Genomic DNA, 20,086 nt, shown 5'->3' on the forward strand with positions numbered 1-20,086 from the left:
CCCTCTCTTTCCACAAAGCTCCATGGACATGCGCTACCCCAAAGGCATATTTTGAATCAGTCCAGATACTTACTTTCTTGTCTTTGCTTATCTCTAAGGCTCGAATTAAAGCGATGAGTTCTGCCTTTTGGGCTGATGTGGTACTCGCCAATGCTCCTGCTTCTATAACTGTAGTCTCTGTTGTTACCGCATATCCGGCGTATCGGACTCCTTGTTCCATGAAGCTGCTTCCATCAGTATACAGTTCCCAGTCTGGTCGCTCCAATGGCACATCCTTCAGATCTTCACGACTGGAATAAACATACTCGATGGCAGCCAAGCAATCATGTTCCAGTCGTCCTTCTTCCTGTATGGAACTTAAAAATACTGCAGGATTTACCAGGTTAGTTGTCTTTAGAATCACATCATCCTGTTCAGTCAGTACTACCTGGTACTTCATCATTCGGCTGGGAGACAGCCAGTGTCCCCCCTTCTGTTCTAGGACAGTTATCACCGTGTGTGGGACATAGACTGTTATTGTTCTTCCCAAAGTCCATTTCCGAGCTTCTTGTATGAGCATCACTGTTGCTGCCACTGCTCGAAGGCGGTTTGGCCACCCTCTACTCACTGTGTCCAGTTGTTTAGAGAAATATCCGACTGGTCGTTTCCAGCTTCCTATCTTCTGAGTTAACACTCCCAGTGCAAGGTGTTGCCTTTCATGTACAAACAGCTGGAAATCTTTGGTTAGATCCGGCAGTCCCAAGGCAGGTGCAGACATTAAGGCACGCTTCAACTCTACAAAAGCCTTTTGTTGTTGTGGGCCCCATACAAAGGGAGGGTTCTTTTGGGCCTCGTACAGCGGTTTAGCTATTAGCCCATAGTTCATGATCCAAAGGCGACACCACCCTCTCATTCCCAAAAATGCTCTGAGTTCATGAATGTTTCTCGGCTCAGGTATACCACAAATAGCTTCTTTGCGATCTTTTCCTAATTGTCGTTGTCCTTTTGAAATCTCAAAGCCCAGATATATCACAGTCTGGCAGGCTGTCTGGGCTTTCTTCCTGGACACTTTGTATCCATTTAGTCCCAGGAAATTCAAGAGGTCGATAGTCACCTGTATACAGGTAAGTCTTTCTTCTGTAGCAATCAATATGTCATCCACATATTGTAAAAGTAAATGCCCAGGTCTTGATTTATCCTGTTTCCACATTTCAAGTTCCTTTGCTAATTGATTTCCAAAGATAGTTGGACTGTTTTTAAATCCTTGGGGTAATCTAGTCCATGTCAACTGCATCTTTCGCCCGGTTTGAGGATTTTCCCATTCAAAAGCAAACAGTTTTCTGCTTTCTTTTTCCAAAGGTATACAAAAGAAAGCATCTTTTAAATCAAGCACTGTAAACCGTCGATAAGTGTCCCTCAATGCTGTTAACAGTGTATAAGGATTTGCTACTACAGGATAAATATCCTTAACTAGTTGATTTACTGCTCTCAAATCTTGTACCAGCCTATATTCACCCGAGGGTTTTCTGACTGGTAAAATAGGAGTCTTATACTCAGATTCACATTCTTCCAAAATGTTATACTCCAAAAATTTATCACTCAATTTCTTCAATTCCTGTCTCACTTCCGGTTTGATTGGATATTGTTTAATTCTCACTGTTCCTGCGCCTTCCTTCAAATCTATTTTAACAGGCTCTGCTAGTTTCGATTTACCAGGAATATCTGTTTCCCATACAGTAGGGATCACTGCCAAATCCACCTCCGGTGGAATTTCTTGTTCCTTTACTCTTTCTTGTATCATCAAGATTTCTCCCGTTTTTGACTCGGGTATTTTCAAGAAAAGTTCTCCTTCATCAAAAACAATTTGTGCATTTAATTTAGACAACAAATCTCTTCCTAACAAGGGTATCGGACATCCTGGTACATACAAAAATTCATGTGTAATTATCTTATTTCCAAATTTCAAATCTAGGTGTTGTAGGAATGGCCTGGTTTTCTTCTTTCCCTGTTGCTCCTATTATATTGGCTGGTTTTGTTCCTATTTTTCCTTTACATGTATTTAATACCGAAAATGTCGCTCCTGTATCTACTAAAAATTTAACTTCTTTATCTCCCAGCTAAATTTTAACCAGAGGTTCAGCTGGGTTCCCCTCCGGTCCCCTTCAGTCGTCTAAAATCATTATCTTGGCAAGGTCGTGAGAAACACTCTTGTTTCTAGGGCAATCCTTTTTCCAATGTCCTTCCTCTCTACACAAAGCACACTGATTTACTCCTAAGGGGGTATTAAATTTCCGATGGCCACAGTGCATACAACCTCCCCTCCCATTAAATCCTCGTCCTCTTCCTCTGCCCCTTCCTCTGTCTACCGTTCCTGTCATTACTGCCAATAAATCTGTTCTCCTTGATTTTCTTTCTTCTCTTTCTCTGTTGTTATATACCCTCCATGCGACTTCCAGCATTGTATTCAAACTCCTTGAATTCTCTCCCTCCAGTTTCTGGAGTTTTTTCCTTATATCTGGTGCCGATTGCCCCATAAAAATCAAAGCCAGTTGCATTTGTGCTGCCTCTGTTTCCACTCTCAAATCAGTATGTTTTCTGGCAGCTTCCTTTAATCGTTCCCAAAATGCTGAGGGAGATTCATTTTTATCTTGTCTTACTTCATATAATTTAGACCGATTCAGAGATTTAGGCATGGCATGTCTAATCCCATATAAAACCCATTTCTGATACCGTCTCAGTCTTTCTCTATGTGTTACATTATTTGGATCCCACTGCGGATCCCCAGATGGAAAATTCTGTTCTATTGTTCCACCTGTAATTCCACTCATCACATCCAACTCTGCCTGAGCTTTACCAGCTTTTAATACCATTTGCTTCTCTGTATCATCTAACACATTATCCAGGATCACCTGTAAATCATTCCAGTCTGGATTCTGTGTTCTAGTTATAGTATCTGCCACCTTGCCCACTTTTTCAGGATCTTCTCTATAATTTCCTGCTGCCTGCTTCCAAGTCATCAAATCCATAGCTGTAAAAGGTACTTTCACTAGACCGGTCCATCACTACCAACTCCCCGTCGCAGGGGAGCTATAGTCTGTGTCTGTTGCCGAGTTCTCCGTGAAACAGGAGTATGAATTACAATCTCCGATAATCTCTCTTCCACATCTCCTGTTCCACTGCTATTCGGTTCAATCGCCTGTTCTCGTGCCCTAGATTCTCGACCCTGATTCCTTTCTCTCCTAAGAGGGGATATATCTAATTCTGGTCCATCATCACTCTCAGTGACAATCTTTTTCTTTAAACAACCTTTCCCGATCTCACAAGTTGAGCAACACCTTTTTACTTTCTTGTTATCAGCAGTTACAGCCATCACAAAATTATCTCCATCAGTTAACTTGCATTCATCCTGCCAGTCTTTTCTCTGTCTCAGGTAAAAGAACAAATCCACATATGGCATTTCACTCCATTTCCCTTCCCTTTTACAGTATAACATTAACTGCAGAATAGTATTATAATTCAGTGTTCCATTTATGGGCCACTTTTCCTGATTTTCCAATGTATACAGAGGCCACCAATTATTACAATACTCAATCATCTGGCTTTTTGGCAAATCCTCATATAAATCTCCCCAATGTGCCAATAAACATCCCAATGGAGAATTTTTCGGGATTTTATCATTTACAGCAAGATTACGCATGCTTTTACTTTTAAACAACCGAGTTAACTTAGATGCCATGGTATAATCACTCACAGTACAATACACAATTATTCAACTCTGTCTCCCCGATCCGCGGATCCACGCTCCACACTCGCTTTCGTGCTTAATTGCACGTCTCACCCTTACAGCCACACTCACACTTTTCCACAATTGTTACTTTAAACAAAGACATAAAACACAATATTATACACTTCTTAATTTTCTTCTCGATACACAGACACAATAAACAATTCTGTATCAGAAGAAAAACCCCTCCTAACTTCTTGTTAGAGGCACTACCTTAGAGAACACTAGAGCATGTAGGTTCTCTTGTTTCCACTTTTGTCCAACCCTGCAATAGCTTTCGCTTATGTCTTACGGGCAGGCGCCTAGGCTTCCTCTTCCACAAGGATCCTTATAGTCCAAGCCTGCGCAGCTTTCACCGCGTCTGACAGGCAGACTTACTCAGTGAGACTCAAACCCACTGGTGGGTCTCCAACCCACTCCTTACCATACACTTATTATAGTGGGACTCCTACCCACTTACTACAATTACAAGAAGAAGTGTCTTACCAAAATCCAGGGAACGTCGCGAAGAGCCTTACGGATCGGGGATCGATGGGTATCCCCGAGAAATCCTCGGTGCCGGCTGGAACCGATCAGGTCCCCGACTCCTCCGGTCTCCTTCAGCGAGGTCCCATCTGGGTCGCCAAAACTGTTACCGAAATCTCGGAATGAAGAGCTTATCGACACCAATGTGATGTAGATAAGCAGACATTTCTTTATGGACGGCCGGGTGCGTGAGCGAGTCCCCTCACGATCGACGCACACCATGGTTCAAAATCATACACCTTATATAGAACTCATTCATACATATTCATTAAATATCCATGCATAATCGTAAGATTTCCCATAAATCATTAACATACTCTCGTACCCGATTCTGCGCAGTAAAGGTTAGAAGGGTCCGGAAATGGGTCTGGGGTACGATTTGGGTAGGTGGTATGTGAGTCGGTGGTCTCGATCTCCCCCTGCCGGAATTACCTGCCACTTGAGGTAACTGTTTCTTGGCCAGCAACTATGGGTTGCTTCACTCGACTCTTCCCAGTTCACATAAATTCTCATTTTGACATTTTAGTACATCCTCCTAGGTTACATATAAACAATCATCTCAAATCTTAAGTCTGTTATCTAAGTTCTAAACATTCCTACTAGGTGATTCTGACCAATTCCTCCGGCCTTGGTACGGGGCTGTACAGAGGGTTTTCTATAGCCGCTTTTTACTATAACTATAAGTTTCATTAAAATATATTTTCTTATCCTCTTACATTTCTATTACATGATTGATTTTATAAAATCAAATAATCAATCAAATAAAGTCAATCAATCTTAACTTATTAGCAAATCTATAACAGCAGGGGGACCTAAGCCAAAATCTGAGCTAGAATTCAGGCACTTTAGGCTGCTCCAGTGGTTCAAGAAAGGCTTCAGACTGAAAGATCCTGCACTATGCCATCTTAGCAGACTTAAGGAAGAAACTCAGCATCCTGGAGTTCAGCTGTAAGCCTTGTGGTCTCAGTTGCCTTTGCAGCAAGGGGTATGTGTGTTAGCAGTACACTTAGAGCTTATCTGGTTTCAGTAGCGAGGAGGCTGGTTTTCCGTAACTGCTCAGTATGCTTCAGGTGGGGCGTCTTTACAAAGCTGAGCTCTTGGTTTGATGGTGGGAACAGGTGAGTGCTGCTCTCTGGAGACCGTAAAGCCCCATCTTAACAAGGCGCTGCTGCAGGCGGTGAGCCCTGGAGCACCCCGGTACGGAGCCCTACGTTAGGCGCAGGTGGTGGCTGAGATGCTCTGCCTGCTTGAGGCAGCGCTCGGGTGCGCGTGTCGCTGTCAGCAGGCTGCTGGGGTATCGCTGTCAGCAGGCTGCTCTGCCTTGCTTGGGCTCATACTTCTCAGCTCCCGTGCGGTCGTCTCCGATTGCAGCGATACAGACAGCAGATTTTTCTCTCCGGCTCTGTTTTGTGAGCTTTGTGCCTTCTCTGAATGGATTTCAAAGCTCGTTTAAGTGCATGGGAAGGAATTCAGAAATCATGTTTTATACGCAGCATCACTTTCTGAGGGTGCAAACTGATTGCTAAGTTACAAACCAGCCCAAGGGCTCCGTCAGAAGTTAGAAACCAGCCGCAAAGTTGATCTGCTGAGGGAAGAGAAGGGTCCCGTATCTTCTCGCGGAGCATCTAGTGCTGGTGCCACCCAGCCCGGAGTCGGGGACTGGCTCTGAGGCTGCCTGGAAAATCCAGGCGAACCGAAGGAATTCTGTACTGACATGGCAACCTCTCCCCAGGCCGTGAGACCAGGCTGCCCCTGCGCATCAAAGGGAGCGGCATAGGGCCCCAGCTGCGCTTCAGCTTTGACCAGCTGGACATCGGGAAGGTTTTTGTTGCGTCAGCCCCCAGCTACGAGGTGAGCAGTGGGGCTTGCTGGGGTTGGGGTGGATCCTGATGGCCCCTGGGGCAGCAGTGAGCTTTGTGCACCTGCTGGATTTCTGGCAACACAGGCAGTTATGTGCACGCATTATTTGATGTAAGTTAAATGTGGGAGTTTTTGCAGAATCTGGATAGTTTTGATGGGGTCTGAAAGGTGTGTATGTTGTCCACAAAGCCCCGATCCCTGTGTTTTGGCAACCTCCCTTTGAGACCAGCTGGGAGGCTTCATGCAGAAAATCCAGCCCTTGACACATGATAGCAACACCGGGTCAAAAAGGTCAGGATCCAGAGGCTTTTGTTTCAGCCCTAGATGCACTGCGCCCTGGTACCCTGGCGGTTAAAAAGCAGCTGGAACAAAGGGGTTGTGTTCCGACTCGAGTCCGTTGCAAACACCTTTCAGTGAAGCGCAACTTGCTGGATCCTGGCGCCGGAGGGAAGCCGGGCAGCCTCCCCGCGCAGAGCTGCCCGCGCAGGCACCGGGAGCGCTGTCCCTGCTGACCAGCCTCCTGCCACCCTTCAGACCTGGTGCCCCTCTGGCTCTATGAACAGAGCAGGGCAGTTCTGGAAATGAAGCAAAGGAGCTTTCTGGGTATTTGCCTCCCCCCGCCGATGGCGGCAAGTTTTCTCAAAAAAAAACCAACCAAAAAAACCCCCAAGATACAGCAACTGGAGGCGGTAGAAAATGAGGCAGTACATGGTGCCAGACACTTTCAAAAGCTTGACTGTTGCAGGGAAGGACACGTTAAGGTGTTTTCTTGCCAAAATATTGTGCACTGTATGTATGCATTTTTTAATGCTGATTCTTTATTGATTCTATATATATCAATGTGTTGGTTTCATTACTGGAGAAAATGTGAATAAGTAGATGATACTCCAAGTGCTGTATTAAGTAGCCAGACTGGAGGTAAACTTCAGTGTAGGATCCCTAAGTGCAATTTGTAATTAAGGTGTAAAACATATGAGTAGTTTCCAAGTTACCAGTGCAGAATTTGAATACAGGAATGTTTTCAACAGCAGCTGCAAAATTAAAAAAACAAGGGCTGTACCTCTGCTTCTGTCTCAGTTTTTCTGACAGGTTTTGCGAGGACAAAACTTAGGGAAAATAACTGCCAAGCAGGTAGATAAGTCCACAGAAATGGCCGGATTTCACCTGCAGCCTTCGGAAACTGTAGAGCTTTGCTTTGGGTAGGTTTGGTGACCACCAGTGTGCTGATACTCACAGGCAGGTGTGGGCATTTCTTGCTGAATCTCAGCAAATGCTGCAGGATTGTGTAGCTTGTTGGAGCAGTAAATAATGGTAAATTAGTAGATGATGGCTGTGAATATTTATGAAAGAGATTCTTTAGAGCAGGTGGAGCTGCTATGCCCCTCCCTCTCATCCTTTCTTGACATGTCTGGTTGAGCAAAGACAAAGAGACTCTCAGATCAAAGAAAAGAACAAAATGCGCCTCACTGACGTACCCTAGCAGAGTCGGGGAGTGCTGCTGAAGCTGGTTATGGGGCTGTCCCAAGGTATTTTCTACATCCAGTAAACTTGCTGGCTGTAACGGGAGCTGAATGTGTTTTGCCCTTGGCAGGACTGGGCTCATCTGGAGCGGGAGCAGTTAGGTGACGATTCGCTGTAATGCTGCGACCGCCCTTTGCTGCTCTTTGGGGCAGGTCTGCATCGCCTTGGTGATGCTGAGCACATCCTCAGCCCTGCAAGTCCAAGCGGACTGCTCTGTGTCAGTGGAATAAACCCAGAGTGACTCTGTTTATGTGAAGTTATCACTGGGGTTTTTTGCATGCAAAAACCCAAAGGCAGAAACTGTCCTGTTGTGTTTTCTTTGGCTTCAGCCAAGCAGCAGCACACAGCATCTTCTGCCTTTTGTAGAAGTTTAATTAGAAAACAAATCAGCCTTCTGTAAGGAAAGAAGATTCCTCATGTATTTCCATTTTGCTTTCTTGCTGCTGCAGGTGATCCTGTTTAACAAAGGAGTCATCGATGCCCCCTTCAGCTTGGTCCCTCCAGGGACGGCTCTGGGCTCCTGCTTCTCCTTCCACCCCCAGGAGGGCATCATTTCACCAGATGTCCTCCAAGTCATCCAGATCTCCTTCAGTTCCACCGCCCTGGGGCAGTTCACAGAAGGATTCCGGTTCAGTGTGGATGGGTCCCCTGAGCCCGTGACCTTGACCGTCAGGTGAGGAGGGTTACAGGAGCCTGGGGGGTGCCTCCACAGTAATTCCCACTGCAGACTCCTCTCCTCGAGATGGCATCTGCCTCCTTGCTTTCTGTCTTGCCTTTGTTCCAAGGACCCCTGTCCAGCCCTTATCTCTCATTCTCCAGCCCCACAACTCAAGCTGTTTGTTTCAAATGCTTTTGAGATGCCCACCCACCGGGGCAAGCCGAGCCTCCCTCTTCAGGGGGGGGTTGTGCACTGGATTTAGTTCTCCAGGGAGGGAAAAACTCCCAGTTCTTTTGAGTGGAGATGAGCTGGCTGGTGGGACACGGGGCTGCAGAGGAAGGAACAGCGGTGGGAGTGCAGGTGGTTCCTCTCCTACCTTGTGCTCCTTCCTGCTCTGCGAGGACCCCGATCTCCCTTCAGAAGCACTATTGGAAGATGTGGCTGTTGCCATAAAGACTGCCCTCTTCCCCCGTTCTCTTGCAAGCTGCGCTGTTACCGGCTGTAGCGCACAGGGCTCTGGGCTGGCTGCTTGGCCGAGCCCTCTGGGCAGTCCTTCAGGTCTGACTTCCTTGAGCACAGCTCCTGTGTGCTCAGCAGAAACGGCAGTTATTTCCCCCCTCGCTGCAAGGCTCACCCTTGGCAGTTTCCCAGTGTGAGACCCAGTTGTGGCTGGTTTGGAGGCAGTTTTCTATTGTCTTTTGGCAAGTGCTATTACGGAAAGCATGTCTGCTCCCTTTGCTCCATCCAGAGTAGGATGCTGGGGCTTGGCAGGTTAAGTCTGATTACGTGAGGTCCTTGGAGAGGGAACCTCATTGCCAGAAGGGATTTGCTACCTAACTTGTTCTCAGGAACGGATTCAGCTCCAGGAATCGAGAATTAGCATGGGATTGAAACTCCTGAAAGTCAGATTTTGAGTGCTTTTTGATTGTGCAGTCAGAAGATGCCCAAACCATAGGTGATCACTCTTTGCTTGGAAACAGACCTGACGAGGTCCTGAACGCTTGTTCTTTTGCTCTTTAGAAAGGGATGCTGGAACTGGGACACCACGGGTGAGTGCAGGTCCCTCCTGCGGGAGGCTGGGGTCTGTTCATGTGTACGAGAGACCCGGTGGCAGTCCTGTGAATAAAACTAGGAGGCACGGGTCACTGTGCTCCTTGATCTGTATTTGTTTTTTTCAGCAAGAGGCAGAGCTGGCATTGATTGGCATCAACCATGAAATTAATGAATGTTGTGCAGCTTCAAGTGCTGATTTCAGTGGATGTTGGTGAGTTTGGGAGTTTGGAACCTCTCTGAATTTAGGGATGGGCGGGCTGGTGTGGTGGCTTCAGGACACTCATGTTTGGTGGTGCAAACAGTCTTGCTCTTGGATGTGTCAGCCGGTGCACTGGTGACAAGCTGATACTTTCCTCCAAGATTCCGCCATCCACTGTGTAGAACTTGTGCTGCGTTTCTCAGTAGATGTCTGGGGCTCCTGTGGATTCGTGCCTCAAAATCCTGCACGCATAATGGTAGTGTGGAATAAGGTCTGAGGAAGATGTCCATATAGCCCATGGAAAGGCCAGTTCCAGCAGAGAGATACCAAAGCAGGGAACCTGTGGCTGAGAGGGCTAGTTACAATGAACCTGCTTCTGCATGGACAGCTCTGCCCGTCACATGACAGGTGGGGAAACTGAGGCACAGAGCCATCACTTGTTCAGGGTCCTTCACTGGGCCAGCAGCAACCTGGGGGTGTACCCTGCCTGCCCTGGTGCCCTGAGCCACCTCAGCAGCTGCCACCTGCTGACCACGTTGCTTTGGCTGCCTCCTGTGCACAGGGATGCTGTGCCGAGCGCAGGGGTGACGGGTTGATTTGAAACCCACCGTGCTGCTGAGACCAGCTTCTATCCGTCCCGGTGGTAACGAAAGCCGAACACTTTGCAGTTCTTTTTAACCAAGCCAGTTCCTCCTCTGCCTTTGTCCTTACAGGGGCTGTGTCATCGGACCGACTTTCCCTTTCCATGTACCTTCCCTCCATTCGGCGACGTCTCCTTTGGTGAGTGTGCCCTGGGCTTGGACCGCTGGTGGGGAGGTCTGTGCCTTACTGAAATGAAGCGCTTTGGGAGCGTCTGTCACTTGTGTTCCTCCACAGCAGCCTTCAGGGTGTTAGAACCAGGGCTGCCGCTTGCTCAGGTGGTATTTTGCTGCCGTGAGATCAAACAGGACCAAAGGAATAGAAAGTCAGTATTTTCCTGGTGCCCTCAGAGCCTGCTCAGCCCCAACCTCCCAATCCTTGGCGGCAGAATGATGGTGAAAGCCCTTGTCCCAGAAGGGCCCAGGGGATGGGGCTGCAGGAGAAGGGCGTTGGAGCCACACGCTAGCCTGTGGCTGCTCAGGGTGAACGTTCCTGTTGCAAGGCGAGGACACCACTTACCCACTTGACCTTTAGTGTGAGCTGTTAATTTGTGCTGTGAGGGCTCCTCGTTATCACCTGCCTGGTAATAAGCCCAGGCAGTAGCTCGGCATTGGTTTGGGCAGTGATGTCTCCAGAGATGTGGGCTCCTTCTCCTTCCCCAGCCGAAGCACTGCTCCACTGACGGAGCCGGTGGCTGAGCACCCAGAGCATCTCCACTGAAATGCAGATTCTGATTCTCCATCTCGAGTCTCAGAGAAAAGGCTTTGTACTGAGATGATCTAAAGTTTACATGTGAAATCAATTGGGGATTGATTGAAGGGCCATGATCATTCTGTGCCCAGGATGCCTCTGTGGTTTCATGCGGTTCGTGGACTTTCTAGGAAATCTCAATACTTTCCCTGAGCCACTTCCCCCTCTCCCTGCATCACCACTCGGCCACTTCTCTGCTTCCTTTTGAATAAATAGACCCACAAGAAACGCACCGGCAGAAATGCGGTTGTGTAATAGGAGGTTCATCCTACTTTAATCTGATTTCATTAACAAGGCCTTTTCAGCTGAAGGCAGCTATTGTAGTTTTGCTTCTTGTCACTGTGCTGCTGGCTGTTGTCTGCATCTGGTGACTTCGGTCCCATTTGGGGCTGTGCAGTGGGTCAGTCGGTGCATGTCCTTTCTGTGCCCCACCCCCGCCTCCCTGCCGGAGTAATTGCTGGCGGTGGGCAATGGTCACTGCTGCTGGGCACAGAGGAACTATCTGCTGTGTCTGCGGGTGGTTTTCCTCCCTGTCTTTATTCAAATAGCACTTGGTAAGCAGGGCATGGGAGGTGTCTTCTGGCAGAGCTGGTGTCCGCTCCAGACCAAGCTGCGGGCTGGTGTCCTGCCTCTGCAGAACAGCCACCCCCTCACCCAGTGTGGTTGTACCACTGGTTTTCCGTTGTGGAAAGCAAGTGTCAGAGCTGGAGTGATGTCAGGCTTTGTGGGCCGTAATCAAAGGCAGTGTGGATGTGATGTCCCCGTTTGTTAGGTAAGGTGAGACACAGTTCCTGCTCATTTCTAAGGAAGCATCAGGTTTGCCTGCAGTGAGGTGGGCCGAGTTGTCATGTGCTCAGTCTGGTTGCCCAGAAACAGGAGATGCCTTAAGGGTCCTGCCTAGAGAAACTGCATTAGAGTGCAATGCATCATGTTGTAGTGCCCGGTCTCATCCTTTCTTTTCCTTACATGACAATGCCCTACTTTCATATATTGAAAACTGGGGGAATGTTCGTGGAGTTAATGGGGGATTTTACAGACTGAATTTTCAGAATAAATGCTCTGTCTGGGTGCACACTGATCAGTGAGAAAGAGTTGGGGCTGGTTTGGGGGCAGGTGAGAGAGCTCCTCACAGGTAGAGACAGCTCTTCAGCACCAACGGCACTGCCCATTGCCAAGGAAGCAAGCTGTGCCATCCATGGAAAAAGCAACTTCAGTCACAACTCACTCCTCCCTGAGCTTCTCCATTACCTCTCATTCACACTGAAAAGAGATAAACAACAAGCACCGGTCTATCCTAACAGGAGAGTCACACCAGGAATCACGGGATAACCAGGGACTTGACTGATATTTGTCTCACCTTCCCAGGCTTTCCTCGCACCCTGCCGTGTCGCCTCACTAACACCTCCTTGGTTCCCATGACTTTCAACCTTCGCATCCCTGGCGAAGGCTCAGGACAGCGCAGCGTCACCAGTTTTGCTCAGATATCAGACAACACTTGCCCGTCCTGGAGAAAGGGAGCCCAACATCACATCAAGCCAACTGAATTCACCATAATGCCCTGCAAGGGGACCATCCGCTCCCAAGGAGCCCTGGGTATCCAGGTATGGCACGAGCCCGGCCATACGTGCTTCAGCAGGTGGAGCTGAAGCTTCACTGGTGCGCAGGAGGGCTGTAGTGCTGCTGGCTTTGGGCATAACGCAAGTAAGAGATCGGTGTTCGTGTTAGGTTTTTGTGAGCTGGGGTACTCTGGGGCGGAGCACCGTTTTGTTTCCAAAGTTGTAAGCCAAGGATCATGTACCCTACGGTCAAGCACAGAAGCCATGCGTGTGTGTCTGAGCTGCTTAGAGCAATTTGATTTAAAGTGGGCCGAGGAAGGATGGGGACAGAAGGTGACTGTTAAAAGAAAGATGTCATTGCATAAAGCAGTTTGCTATTCTTCCCGGTCTTATCTTTCCTCTCGTGTGGAGCAGAATGGTTGCATCCACTGCAGCGAGGACTGGAAAAGCTCCAGCAGCCATGAGCTGCACAGCTGCTGCTGGGCCACGTTTTGCCCTCGGCTTCCCACTGTAAAGCTGGACTCATTCTGTGAAAGTCAACAGATTTCCTCTGGATTTATGCTGTTGTAGTCGAGAGTAAAAATTGGTCCCAGTGGCAAGTAGAACATGAATTGTGCTTTAATTTAGCTCACATATGCCCTGGTATGCAAGGCGTACTTAATAAATCGGATATCGCCAGAAGAGTTTTGTTACTCGGAAAGACAGTGGTCTACACGTGGACCAGCAGGAGAACTAAGGCAAAATATCGCTCCCTTTCCTGACCGTGGGTGAGAGCCAGAGGACACCATGCGTGGCTGATGGCTTCTGGCAGTGATTAAGTATCTGACGCTCTTCTCCTCTACCAGGTCACCCTGTGTTCCAGCACGGTGAGGCGATACGAGCTGGCGCTGGTGGTGGGCGTGGATGGTGTTGGCCAGGAGGTGTTGGCGTGCCTCTCACAGCCAGGTACCGGCGCTTTCCTTGCAGCTGGCCACCTTTCCCCGCGTACCCATGCCCAGCACGCTGCCTGGCGTGGGGTGTCCTGGCTTCAGCTCCAAATGAGAAATGTTGCTTAACGAGCTAGTTCTGCCCAGCTCGCTGTGAGCACAGCCGTGCTTTGAAAGCAGCCCATGTTGAGAGGCACCTGTGCTCAGTGCTCAGGGCCATGCCTCTGTCTTTTTTTTATTTTTTATTTTTTTAAGGGAGCAGTGATTATATTCACTATTGGCCTATTGTCTGGGACTTGAGGAGTAATGAATCTCCAAAGGACTGCCCCTGCTTCTCCCTGCAAGCGGTGGGCTTGTGCTGGGTTGGCCCAAAATGCAGCATTTGTTTGGAAGGCGGCGAGCAGCCTGCTGAAAGCTGGGGTCTGGCTCAGTTAATGAAGGCGTGTGCAAATGGGAAAGGGGCTTACGGCAGGAGTGGTGAGGGGAAACTAGTCCTTGGTGTGGCAGGTGAGCTCAGGTTTCTCTGGTTCTCTTGAGCATGAACGTTCCCAGACTTAAGCCAAAAGCTGCAGCGTCGTTCAATGCCGTTGCGCCGCAGCGGGTGCCAGTTTAATGACGAGAGGGATGCAGTTCGCTGGTGCTGTTCCCTCTCCCCGGCAGAGTCACCCACTGGGTGCCTGGGCTGCAATTTTGTAAAACGAGTGGGAATGGGAAGAGTCAGTGTGTGGGCTGGTGTGTGGAGGACCCAGGCAGCTGCAGGAGCTGGGAGAGGCTGGTCACCCACTGCGAGAGGCAGGCGGTGCTGGTGCCCTCCATCGCGGGGGCAAGCGGCTGAGGTTTCAGGCAGGGCGAGAGCGGTACGGGAGAGGAGGGAGGTGCTTTTACTGAGATGCGGGAGTCTTGTTTTCCTTGAGCTTTGGGGAGCGCTGGTCCTCAGCGGGAAGGCTCCCGCAGAGCTCGTGCCTTGCTGGGACTGTGGGAGGGTCCTTGCCGGCCTCCTGGGGCAAGGGAGGGGCAAAGCTTGATGAGAGAGCACTGGGGCAGGGCACTGGGCAGCCTCTGCCACGGGAGTCTGGGGCTGCCCCTCCTTTACAAGAGGCTGTTGAGTAAGAAGAAGTTAGAGGTGATCGATTGCCGTAGAGGTAGGAAATGTCTATCTGGCAGAGACAAATGCCTTGTGTCTGTTTCATGCTGTTTGGGGAGTAAACAACTTCTACGTTCTCTCAGTGTCTCTAATTCCCTTTGGTCATCTCTTCACCCGGATGTGTCGTTCCTCCGCTGCACGTGCTCAGCCCTGTTCTGACATTTGGACGGTGCTTTCTGAAGTTCCCTTGCGAGTGGATGCTGACCCTTGTGAACGACAGCGATCTTCCAGGCTGCTATGGAGTCCTTCCTCAGGCTTGGCGTCGTGTTCGCCTCCTGCCCTCAAACGTCGTTATCGAGGGGTTTATTAGGAAAGAAACGGGGTTTGGATAAGACCTTGCTGTTTTATATTCAAACCTAAAGTTTTGGAGAGAACGGGAAGCTACCTGAATATGAACTTCAGGAGCGGTTTGAACTCTTCAGGAAGCAGTTTCAGTTCTAGTCTTTGGGGTGCTTTCATGCAGGAGAACTTGGAGGGTTGTGAAAAGCTGCTGCAAGGAGGCCGCCAGCACCGGAGTGGGCGTTTGTGAGTGCAGCAGCTTTTGGACCCTGTGAGGATGCTAATTAGGCCCATATAAATCTTGCTCCTTGTGTTGCGCCTTTCTGCTTTCTCCTAGGGATTTTTAAAAATGTGGGTGAATTGCCGTTGTGGTAGATGTTAAGGAGCTTGGAGTTTCCTCAGAGGTCACTCTGAAGTTGTCTTTGATTCTGTCCCTTATAGGAGCACAAGGAGGATGCTGCTGTGTGGTACTGCAGCCCTGTGCCGTGTGGGATTATCCAGCCTCACAGCTCGGTGGAGATCCCGTTGACGCTGGAAGCCCAGGCGATAGGAAGGCAGGACACTGTGGCTAGTGTCTCAGTGTTTGGGAATGAAAGATCCCCGCTGGTGAGTGCTAGGCGAGATGCGTGCCTTTGTGTGACTCATCTTGGTGGGCATAAAGTGTACAGGGGTTCTGCCAGGGAAAAGGAGAACGTGACAATACGTGGCTGGTGCGGACACGGAAAGAAGGGATTCATGGCATAAGTAGCAGCTAATGCCTAGAGAAGGGTGGTGTCCTCTTAGGTGGAAATCTAAGTGTCTGAGATGGTGTTTAATTACGGACGTGTGAGGCGGGATAACAAGCCCAGTCTGAAACCCAGAGCAATTCCTGCGTTACGAGATGAGCCGCAACCGCTGCTTCATTAGAACTCTTGTTCGGGAGCGCACGGGGACATCGCTGAATACCACTAAAGCAAGAGCGGTGTAAGAGACCGTGCTGAAATGATGATTTCTGTAAAGCTGGATTTAAGCTTTCCTGAAAGTCAGGTCCATCCCGCCTGAGAAATATCCATCATATCTCTTTGCCAAAAGCCCCAGCCAAAGACGCATGAGACTCCACACTGCTTGCATCTGGAGCACAAGCTTTTTTTTCTTTTCTTTTTTTTTCCCTACCAAGCTTGAAAAGGGGTGAGGCAAAGCATTCCTGGACTAAAGGCTCCTACAGGACATTTGCATTCAGGCATATACAGCAGCAACAACAAAGTGTAGGCAAGAGAATGTTGTATCTGGTGTCCTGGCTTCCACTGGCTGAAATCGAGAACAAATTTAGTTAATTAAACTTTAATTTAAAAGGATACTAACTTTTGAAGCAGCTGTTTTAAAATGTCTTGTCCTCTCCCTGAGCACGGAAGGGGATATCAGAGGATTCCCGAGAACGTGAAGCTTTCTGTAACAGAAAGGAAGGCTGACATTTTGAAAACAATTGCAGGGATATAAACTTTTTATAAACCGAATTGAAACGATGATGCCAAATCCCCTGGATGCCACTGATCATCTCAACCCTGGCTGCTGGGGGTGTGCATGTAAACCAGTCAACAGCAAGGCCAGGCAATGCAGGCTTTGCAGGGAAGTCTCAAGTTTGACAAAACAGTTGCTTGCAAACAGAAGGCATGCTTCCCCGAAAGAGGAGGGTTTCTCCCCACTGGAATAACCAGTTGTTTAAATGTCAGCTGGATTTTGAACTACAGGTACCTTGAAAAGCTTTTACGCTTGGGCTAACAATTTATAAATTGAAAGTTGACCTTACCTTAATCTTTTCTGTTTGGACGTGAGCGTGTCAATGTTTTGCCCAAAGGGCGAGCATTTCAGCTGGAGAAGCGTAGCTGTGCCTAAAGAAAGGACTAGATGCGTTGCATTTTCTATAGGTCTGTCTTCTGGTTGCAGTGCAGTTCCAGTAGTTCCCTGGTAGCTGACGCACCCAAAGCTTTCTGGGCTGGCAGAAGAGCTGGCTGTCTTGTTACGTGTCCTGCGCTGGTGGCAGATCCTACCCGTACGGCTGCAAGTCTGACCTTGGGAATCGCTGCAGTGTGTTCCAGTAGAACTTCAAAGCTCGTTCTTGCCTTAGGCTGGGGTGCCCAGTGTCGATGCCTGGTCTTTACCACCGTTTCAGGCAGAACGTGGTACAGATCTTTCATCCAGGCTGTGCAGAGTCCCTCCACAGCTCCGTTGTCGGGTATTTGGTTTGCAGGTGAACGCGTGCCAGCTCCAGTCTGGCGTGTGTCATCTGCATGAAGGAGCTGGTAAATCCCAGCGCTGGCGTTACTGGTGGCAGAGCTGCCATCGCTTGTTGCTGCCTTTCCCTGTGCCATGTTGCCTGTAACGCTGTTGCATGGCATTTTCCTTGTCCCTTTTAGAACCCTGTAGATGAAGGGGTAGCGTTTCTGAAGCCCTCTCCTTGGTGGTGAGGATGCGTGGTGTTAGTACACAGGCTGACAGAAGGCAGCTCTCCTGGGCATCCTCCAGATGTTGTTCCGCTCATCCCCAAAGGGCTCTGCCCTGCCTTTGCTGCTGCTGTCCCGCTGTCACCGGGAAGCTGAGCTGGCTGGCGAGGCGCAGCTCTTCCCTGCAGCTCCTCCTTCCCGGGAGCTTTGGGCAGCATCGCCCAGACATGCATCATCGTGCATGGCTTCAGTTCCTTATTTTGGAGGCCCCAGCCTTGGTAGGTGAGGTTTTTGGCTCTTAGTTGCACGCAGCAGTGCCCTGCCAAGGGATGAGCATTTCTGGATGCTGCTGCTTCTGGCTGAGTTGGGCTGGTGATTCTGACAGCGGTCAATACCACTTCCTTGAGCCAGACATCATTAAAGGTTTTACATCGTGGAAGCTGGTTTCTTTTTCGGTTAAATCGTACTCTGTGCCCTCCAGTGAATCATACGGCGTTTGGTCAGTGTTGGGAGTTCTATGCATTCAGATCCTGTTGAAGTGTTGAGGTGTTTGGAACCAGTGAAATCCACCGCAAGAGTGGACAAATTCTCGTTGTTTTTAATGATGTGGGAAGGTGGTTTAGCAAAGGGATCTGTGTTCCTCCTCCAGTAGTCTGTGCCAGTTCTGCAAGGAGAAAGCTTTTGGTTGTGACCGTCGAGAAAAAACACCACTTGAATGATGTAATGAATAATTAATGCCTGTTATTCATGCCATACCAGGAATACACATAAGCACACATCAGAGGCCATAACTTGCACGATCTCTGCTCTGAAGAGCCTGCTTCGCTTCTGGCTTGTGCTGGTTTTCAGAGGTGCATTTTTGGGAATGTCAGAGAAGTAACTGTCCAAGTGTCGCTGTGCAGCAGCATCAGCAGCGGTCAGGGAGGTTTGGGGCAAGGCTGAGCGGCAGAAGGAGCGGGAGCAGGCACAAGGCAGAGAAAGGAGAGCTAACTGTGGAGGAGGTCTGGAAAGGAGAGCGTGGGACCCAGGGTTTCTCTGTCCCCTGAGAACGGGAGCTTGTGGCTTTCAGATGGGGTCACTCCCGAGCCTGCACTTGCCCCAGGCCTTCTGTTTCAGCCTTGCAACACTGAAAACTTCCAACAGCCGTACTTATCGCCCAGTCGAGGAGGACACTTAGAGCTGTCTCATATTTTTTAACTTCCCCTGCTTTTCTTTTTTCTTTCCTACCTGCTTCCTGGAGCAGAATATCTGTTTAGTGAGCATTGGAGAAGAACGGGTTGTCTACGTGCATCTGAGTGAGATAAATTCCAGCAGTATTGAAGTCCTACAAGATGCGTCCAAAACTCTCCACCTCTCCAATCAGGCTGTCATCCCTGCTTCCTTCTGTGTAGAGATGGTAAGTATCTGTGGGGCTGTTTCCCAATGAAAATTGACTGGTCTGTAGCAGCTTGTGGCCTGATTTTGACATGCAACGTTCCCATATTGCTGTCTCGGAGAGAAAGCAAGATATTCCGTCCCAACGCAGCGAGAGGAGCCTGGCTTGGGGGCAGTGTTAGCTGGGGCACCCCTCAGTAAAACAGACAGCTTGCATAGATGTTTGTGCAGAAATGAGTCTGGATCATCTTTACAAGTTTTCCCTCTGTTTTCTGGGTGGTATTTAACGGAGAGTCGTGTCTTTGGAGCTCTGAGATCAAGAGGCCCCTGTGGCCCTTTGCTCCTGGAAGGGCATGGATTTCCCGACGCTTTCCCCATTAGGTCTGTGTTTGCTTTGTGTCAGACTGCTGTTTGTGACAGAGTCTGGGGTGTGAAGTTTGTCCTCAGCCTGCCTGTGGTGAGGTGAGTTTCACACCTGCTGGGGGCCCAACCAGCTGTGGTGTTGCACAAAAATATAACGGTAAGGGTTGTGTAGCTGCAGAGCGTGTGGGCTCCGTCGCGTTGCAGAGCATCTCCGGAGGCCAGCCGCAGGGAAAGGCCATTGAACTGATGGAGGCTGCAGCTGACAAGCTGCGTGGCAGGTGGCAGGAGGCGGTTGGGTCGCTGCCCTGGCGGGGGGGGCAGGGCTGGTGCAGCCAGGGAGGGCTCCCGTGCGGACGCTGGGTGGGATGTGCCGCTCACTGGAGGTGGGATCTGTGAGGGGCTTAAAAACAGGGTTGGGAGGAGGTTTGTTCTGCTCCACGCTAGGTGGGCTGGATTTGTGGAGCTGGTTCACCCAGGCCTGGCTCTGTGGGCTTGGTTGGGTCTGCGGGTAAAGCATCAGGCAGCGTGCGAGAGGCCAGGCTCAGCCTCCTGGGCCAAGGGGGAGGGGGGCGAATTTCCTCCTTGCTGCTTTTCCAGCTGTTTGGGGGACAACAGTAACCTCCAAGTGGGGGAGGGATTCCCAGGGCAGCTTTCTTTGAATCCACCATGAAAACCCGCTTTCCATCTGTGGCGAGAGCAAGCCACCAGGGATGGCTGGTACTGGTGTTGAAATGATGGGTTTGCATGCCTGTCGCAGGCAGTGACCCGCAGAGCTGTTCGGGTCCTGCTGCCCCGGTGCAATGCCTCCCTCCTCCCCGGGCAGCTCGCGGTGTAGCCGGGGGGCTTGCAGGGTACATCTGCCCCTCCGTTGCCTCAGGGCCCTAACCCATGGGACTGGGCAATAAAGCCTGTCGTGCTTCACCGCCATCTCTGCCAGTCCTGGGGCTGATCAGTCACTAGAGCAGTAACACGAGGCGGCTCAGGGACGGTTTCTTTGCCTGCAATAAAGACGGGCTCTGCTTGAGCAGTGGCTTGGACCAGATGATCTCCAGAGGT

The 20,086-nt window shown here is 49.7% G+C and overlaps 1 pseudogene; it reads left to right on the plus strand.

Annotated features, from left to right (window-relative positions):
* LOC129785703 (hydrocephalus-inducing protein homolog) overlaps positions 1–19,865 on the plus strand; it is a 67,663-nt pseudogene extending 47,798 nt beyond the window's left edge.
* The last annotated feature ends 221 nt before the right edge of the window (positions 19,866–20,086 follow it).

Source organism: Falco peregrinus, chromosome 14, assembly GCF_023634155.1.
Source record: "Falco peregrinus isolate bFalPer1 chromosome 14, bFalPer1.pri, whole genome shotgun sequence".
Taxonomy (NCBI): domain Eukaryota; kingdom Metazoa; phylum Chordata; class Aves; order Falconiformes; family Falconidae; genus Falco; species Falco peregrinus.